This window comes from Vidua macroura, chromosome 4 (assembly GCF_024509145.1).
Source record: "Vidua macroura isolate BioBank_ID:100142 chromosome 4, ASM2450914v1, whole genome shotgun sequence".
In the NCBI taxonomy this organism is placed as follows: Eukaryota; Metazoa; Chordata; class Aves; order Passeriformes; family Viduidae; genus Vidua; species Vidua macroura.
This window is the reverse complement of record NC_071574.1, coordinates 32,498,256-32,506,108: the sequence shown is the minus strand read 5'-3', so window position 1 is coordinate 32,506,108 and position 7,853 is coordinate 32,498,256.

Here is a 7,853-nt window from a genome sequence, read left to right as displayed (position 1 = left end):
GTGGTTCCTACTAGCATTTATAACAATCACTAACATGTAAAACAACACAAAGGGCAATCCATATTGCAGACAACATAGAAGCTTCTAAGCTAAGTCGTGGCAAGAAACTAATTTAAGAGTTAATTTTCATGCATCTAGGTATCATAGATTCATTTCAGAGCTCAAATGCTATCAGACTGTACTACCTCCTCAAGTTCAGAGTAGAAACTTAAAAAAATACTTATTTGTCAAAGACAGAATGATTCAGCAAGTTCTGGGCACTTGCAAAATAAGCATTTTATGTTCGCAGCTGCATGTGTCTCTGAAGGATAAGCTTCCAAAAAGAAATAAATGAAATATTTCAAGCAGCAGCAATGCTATGCTAAATAAAATCTGTAGCATAAGATGCTCAGAGGAAAAGGTTTTATTTTCCTCAGTTATCACAATTAGAGTTAAAACTCATTTAGTTGGAATAAGGATCTCCAGATAGAAGTCTCAATATGTGTATGTTTTTCTATACCTTACTCCATTTTTCATTAAGACAAATTAGAATAAAATATTAATGCCTTAGTATTAAACACAAAGCAGAATACATGTTCACATCAACTGGCCTGCCACGTCTCACACTTTATGTTTCCTGTAAGTTTCTTAATTTGTCAGCTCTTATCCTCAGCATCCTAACTTGCATGCTTAAATCTTCACTTTAGAGTACCATAAACATTAAATTATTTGTAAAACACTGTATATGCCCCGAGGTTTTATATAAATTAAATGTTGTACCTGAATAGCATCATTAAATCAGTAGTTAATGACAACTGAGGAAATGCAAGAAGGTTATAAAACAGGTTTCCAACAAAAAGACATATATACAAAATCTGGAAGATTTAAATATAATCAGTCATAAAGATCTCAGAGGAATTAGGATAAGTAACAGCCAAACACCTATAAATAAAAATGACAGTATATGCAGAGGGTTTCAGAAATATACCTGGGGTATCCTATTCATCACCATTTTGTTCCTAAGAGGGAGAAAAACAGTATGGAGGATGTTTCAGACAGAAAGACAATAATGGATGAAAAGTCACATTAAAATAAGGTAGTAACAGTATACTATTTCCAATGACCAGGCAGGGAAAGGACTCTACATGATTTGGTGACACTTCTTTGTGATGAGAAGTGTCATAGTCTTTCACATAGTCTGTTATGAAAATCAATTGTTTTGCAGGCACTTCAAAGATAGGACTTATGTATATGATTAATTCTTCAGAATCTGACATAAAACATGAGTTCAGCTCTTTAAGGTTAAGCCTTTGATGAGGCCATCTACTGTAGATGATATGTTCATACTAGAAATCACAAATGGTATGTAATGGTGATGGAATTCTGCAGGAGGAGGACACAGTGCTTTAACTCATGTGCATTTTGTACTGATCCAAACAAAAAACCCTGACAGTGCTGGGTTGGAAGATGCAACTGAAAGGAAAAAATTCATGACAGTTACTTAAAAAAAAAAATCCTTTGTGCATTTCATTACATTCTCAATAGCAATCCTGACATCTTTAAATAGAATTCAGTCACTTAGAGGTGATTCTGCAAAAATACCTCTGTACACTCTTGACCTTTAGAATAGGATTTTCTACTCATGGGAATACAGTCGCAGGACACAGAAGCCACTTATTTTTCTCCCTTATTAAGGGATGCTCAGAGCCAAGTCAGTTTTTTAAAAAATAACTTTTTTTTCTCAAACATCTTTCTGCAGTGTCTTCAGGACTGCTCTGCCACTCTGCACTACTCTTTTAAGAAAAGTATGTACATATTTACTTTTTTTTCATCTGCTGACCTCTGTATCTGTAGCTGCACCAAAACCAAAACTGTACAAAACAAGTGAACAATCACATCCACAATGAAATGAAGTCAGAGAGAAGACATCTATTACTACATTGGGCAGTACTACCATCTATCTACCTAATGTCATCAGAGCATGTAATAGCAGAGGGAAGTTATAGAGAAAACTAATTTTCTTTTTTTTCTTTTTTTTTTTTTTTTTACAAAAGCTGTAGTGAAAGGAAAACAAGAAAATGGATTTTTTTTTTCAGAAAAACTAGACCAAACAAAAATCTCTAGCAACAATTCCTTTTATTTTCCTACTCTGCTATTGCATGAAATCTTATATGTATTTTCAGTATAAAATAGCCAAAAAAAATACTGGCTTGACTGATAATTCACATTTCCCTTCAGTATAAGGGAAGGGAACACTTCCCAACCCTTTTTAAACCAGTTTTAGTTAAAAGCTTTAAAAAACCCCAAACCCTGATAGTATTGTCAACAGGAAAAGTAAAGATAATTAGCTGTTGAAATATTGCCACTAAAACCTAAAGCAAGGCAGTTGAAAATAAACACAGGCATCTCATTTTTAAAGAGATTTGATATCCCAAAAACTGAATTTATGCCAGTAGCCATAATGGGATCTAGATTTAGCTAAGCAGTAGGTCTGCCTGTAAAAATTTCACAAAGTAGCCTAAGATAGAGAATACCTGGAAGCTGGGTAGGTCTAAGTTTTAAATGCTAAAGGCTATATCCAGTGTCTGCACTCATTATGACACATTCCTGATTCAACTATGCCACAAAAATCTACTGAACCTCTTCTAATTTTCTAACTTAAATTAGAACTAAAGTTCTAATTCAGCATTGTAGTTTTAAGTCATGGCTTCAAAATTCCATCTCATCCTCCATCCAGCTGATGGAGGCTTGGTTTGCATTCTCTTACCAACCCTTTTATTGCCTATTCCTTCTAGGAAGACACTGGAGTTTTTTTCTGCACATATTTTTAAAAGAGAGAAAAAAAGAATGTAGTGTAGATCAGGTGATTTTGTCACATTGAGCAATTTTGCTTCACACTCCAATAATTTGTATTGCTCCTAACTTAGATTTGTGTAAGTGATGAAAGGATAGCCTTTAAAAAAGTAAAAATACCCCTTTAATTACACGATTTGTATGTGTGCATATATATATATTTATATACACATACAGTATGACACCACAGAAAAACCACTTGGCAGACCCATATTTTCACAGCATATTACAACATGCATAAGAAAGGTTGTCGACATAATATAATATTAGCTAGCACCTTACTAAAAAAAGGGAAAAAATCTCATGATCCTGTCTATTGGGAAGCTCACGTTTTATGACAATATATGATGCCATAATTCATAATGCAATGAATTTTCCCCCTGTGAGAAAAATCTCCATGAAATTGTTCAACCAGACAAGATGGCTGTGCTTATTTCTCTTGAGTGTAAATGCTGAGTTTCCTCTATGCTAAAAATAACATGATTATTTTATAATAAAGCAATTTTTTTCTAAAGTTACATCGTGAATTTGCTAAATATGGATGGCTGTAGTTCAGGGAAGGAAAAAAGCTTTTCAGACAGGGGAAGGCGGGGGCGAGCTCTCTCCTCCCCACTCTGGCATCGTGTTGAGAGCAGAGAAATAGTTTTTGCATCATGACCATGCTAACAATTCTGTTTTGTAAGCATGACTGCCAAGTGTGGTGATGCCTGGGGACATCACTGTGTGAGTGCACACAGACAGGTGGGAGGTTCAGGCTTGGTCCGGTCACCTCAGATTCCCTGGACTCCAGCAAGGCAGGGTCTGACGGAAGCATATTAATTACTTTGGTCTCCTCAGAGCAGTCGCTGTCCCTGCTGTTTGAGAAAGGTTCTTTAAGAGGTGTGAGTCACGGGACATACTTATCAGCTGAATCACTTTGAAGGACTTAGGCAGCATCTAACATCAGCAAGCAGGGTATGCAATGTTACTTTTTTTTCCTCAATGTGCTAAAATCTCTCCAATGACAAAAGATCAAAAAGTAAATTACAAGCATAAAAGGACAAAGATCTCCTATAAAAAGCAGCTTAGAAGGTGGACTCAGCAGAAGTGATGAACATGTCCCAGTATAATTTTGGATCTATAATGATTAAAAAAAAGGTATATATTTTTAAGTTTCCTGAAGTAAACAAGCACCTTAGGCAAGTATACCCATCAGGATAAAGAAAACTTGTCAAGCAGAATCCTGCTTTCAATGAGAATAATGGCTTTATAAAAACAGTTTATCACCCTTTTCTAATATATTCAGAAGATGCAGATTTTAAAAAAGTGGTAATGCCACAGATAAAACCAATCAATAGAAATTGCCTATAAATTGTCTGTCAAGCCTACACCATGCGAATTATTTCCTACAGCTTATACTACTCATTTGTCTATGCAAGTAAAAAGAAAAAAAAACTCAACAAAACAATATAAAAGGTGGACAAAATTCTGCCACAGCACCACAGAGAATATTTTATTGCACAATGTTCAAAGTAGGTAGCGTACTATCCAGCCCTGTCAATGCCCAGCATTTTGTTTTTGAGGCATTAGGTCTTATAGAGGTTTTAGTTTAGAAAGTCAAGTAATAGCTGCAAAGAGCACCATTTTGTTTGTCCATGTAATGTTAGATTTAACAAAACCTGAGCCTCTGGGATCAAGCATTTGGATTTTTAAATAGCAAAGACTGCAATTTGAGAAACTAAGCATATACATGCATATACACAAACCCATCAGGCTTGCTGCTGAAGTGAGAGGCAATGACACATGCAATAGCCTTTCTGTGTAGGCCAAAGGTATTGTGGAAGAGCCTGTTTATCTCACAGAAGTTCCGTAGAACTTAACCCCACCAGTGAGATGGATTACAGGAGTTACTCCAGATTTTGAAGTTATAGGATTCGCTGTTGACTGAGTCCCATGGGGACTCATATTGTTCTACAGAAATGCAAAATTCCATATTCATTCAAACAAGAGGTGATAAGGCACTTGCTTATGAACCTTGCTGTTGCTACTGGCCCTAATATGAATTATTGCTGTGGTTATCATCGCTCTTGACTATGGCCTTATCAAAATCAGCACTAGTTTTACTATTGCATCGTGTAGGGATATGTATACATACATATACACTGGAACACCCACCATCTTCATTTTCATATATTAGCATCTCTGCCTTTCTATTCACACAAAGTAGCTGAAGCTGAATTAAGGATCCCACCTACAGGTAACTTGGATAAGTTGCCAAGACACTTAGTTACAAATTTATGAAAATATTCATCTAACAATCTTGTGACATTATTAAAAACAACAGCAAGAAACACAAAGGCAAACACGTAAGTAGAAATCACGTTTTCTGTATTATTGTGTCTTTAGTCATTGTGACAATATAAAAAAATCTTCTCACTAAAAACCAGAAAAAAATATTTCAGTTGCTATTCTGCTATTTATGAGTATGAGGTAACCTAAAATGTGTTTGCCTTTCGTACTGAAATTCATAAGGAAACCAACTATGGAGAAATACTATGTTATTTGTAAAGCATACATTAATTGAAAGAACTATAGCTTGACCTCTCTAATTACATTTTTCTCTAAACTCACAGAATATGATGCTGAAGGGTAGGCAGTAACAACATAACATGAAAATTAGGTTAAAAGTTATATAATAGCCTCCACTCCAGTACATTTTTAACAAGATGCTCTTGATGCTTCAGTAAAGCATCAACATGCCAGAAGTACTCTGGGCTGTCTCCTTCTAAGAAGCTTGAAACCTGGCCTAGGGGAAGGTGTCCCTGCCCTCAGCAGGGGGGTTGGAATTTTAAGGTGATCTTTCATGTCCTTCCAACCCAGAGTCTTCTATGATTCTATGATTACTAACAGTAAAGGCTCTGAAGGTGATTTTATTCCCCAATTTTAAGATGCTTACCATAAACTGAAACATGACATTATCTTTTCAAAACTGCACAGTGAGTTTTTAGAAAAAAAAAAAATTGTTATTTCTATCCTTAGAAAACAGGTATAAATCCTCACCAGTGTCTCTTCTGAAGAGACCTTCACATTAAAGGATTGAGTGGGGACAGAAGAATGTCATAAAACTACCTCTCCAAGTCGTATTTCAGCTTTTTCCACCTGCACATGGAAAGAGGCAAAGGAATCAGCATGGTCCTGCACAGCTCATGGGATCCACTGGAACCCCTTTATATATGGTTCCAACTCCTCCAGATAGGAATTAGTCGAAGAAAATTCCAATGGGCTGGTCTAGGCACTAGTTTAGCAGCCCTTTCCTACTCTGTAATTAGAAACATTTTAAAAATCAGGTTTGGGATATTTAAAGCAAATAAATAAAACACAAACATGTATTTTAAATCTCATTCTGCAGTTGGAAGACTAGTAGGATTAAATGCTTTATTTAACACAGATGAGTCAGCCTTAAAAAGTTAGCATTTGTTAAAAAATGATGACAAATTACATGTAAACTTTTTCTCTATGCCCAGCATGTAGTAATGGTCCTTTCTTGTTGAGTGGGAGTTGCAAGTGTAAAGGGAGGAAGAACTTTGGGCAAATGCTACAACATCATTCACTGGACAACTTCATGAAATTAAGTGCTTTTCTTCTATGTATAAAGAATTTTCTTATCATTGAGGTAAGTAAAGCACTGACCTGTTTACAGAGGTAGCTAAATTTTCATTAGCAGTAAGAGATGTATAAAGGAGACTGACAGAAGAACAAGTTGTGCGGATGCCAGTTGGATAAAGGGTTTAGCTTAGATATGCTTTTCAATCTTTAGCATCACTGCTGCTGTAATACAGAGACTTATGACATGACCTATAGTAAATATTTTTAATGACTACCAAATCAATTATAGCAAGTATTATATACAGTAATTACATTTCCTATCAGCCTACCAAGCTAAAAAAGTATGTATTAGACTAACTGCATGTAGTCGGGCAAGAGGAGAGAGAGAGAAAGAAAGGAAAGGAAAGGAAAGGAAAGGAAAGGAAGAAGGAAAGGAGGAAGGAAGGAAGGAAGGAAGGAAGGAAGGAAGGAAGGAAGGAAGGAAGGAAGGAAGGAAGGAAGGAAGGAAGGAAGGAAGGAAGGAAGGAAGGAAGGAAGGAAGGAAGGAAGGAAGGAAGGAAGGAAGGAAGGAAGGAAGGAAGGAAGGAAGGAAGGAAGGAAGGAAGGAAGGAAGGAAGGAAGGAAGGAAGGAAGGAAGGAAGGAAGGAAGGAAGGAAGGAAGGAAGGAAGGAAGGAAGGAAGGAAGGAAGGAAGGAAGGAAGGAAGGAAGGAAGGAAGGAAGGAAGGAAGGAAGGAAGGAAGGAAGGAAGGAAGGAAGGAAGGAAGGAAGGAAGGAAGGAAGGAAGGAAGGAAGGAAGGAAGGAAGGAAGGAAGGAAGGAAGGAAGGAAGGAAGGAAGGAAGGAAGGAAGGAAGGAAGGAAGGAAGGAAGGAAGGAAGGAAGGAAGGAAGGAAGGAAGGAAGGAAGGAAGGAAGGAAGGAAGGAAGGAAGGAAGGAAGGAAGGAAGGAAGGAAGGAAGGAAGGAAGGAAGGAAGGAAGGAAGGAAGGAAGAAAGAAGAAGAAAGAAAGAAAGAAAGAAAGAAAGAAAGAAAGAAAGAAAGAAAGAAAGAAAGAAAGAAAGAAAGAAAGAAAGAAAGAAAGAAAGAAAGAAAGAAAGAAGAAGAAAGAAAGAAAGAAAGAAAGAAATCATGTAACATGCCTGAACAATAAGGACTGGCCTCATGACACATGAATTTGTATTTCATCTTACTTTGTTCCATTTTTTGCCACTTGTTTACAAAAAAAAAAATAATTATTTTATTCAATTCTGTGTTGTGTCTCACACAGGTCTATAGTATTCTCTACTACCTACAGAAACGGATGCAAGGCAAAATATTCCAAATTAAGTCCACAGCTAAGTCACTTGCTTAATTTCATTCTAAGTGCTTAATATAAATTTCAAAGATAATTTAGACCTGATGGATCTATCACAGCAAATTTTTGTGATCCCTTGATAGC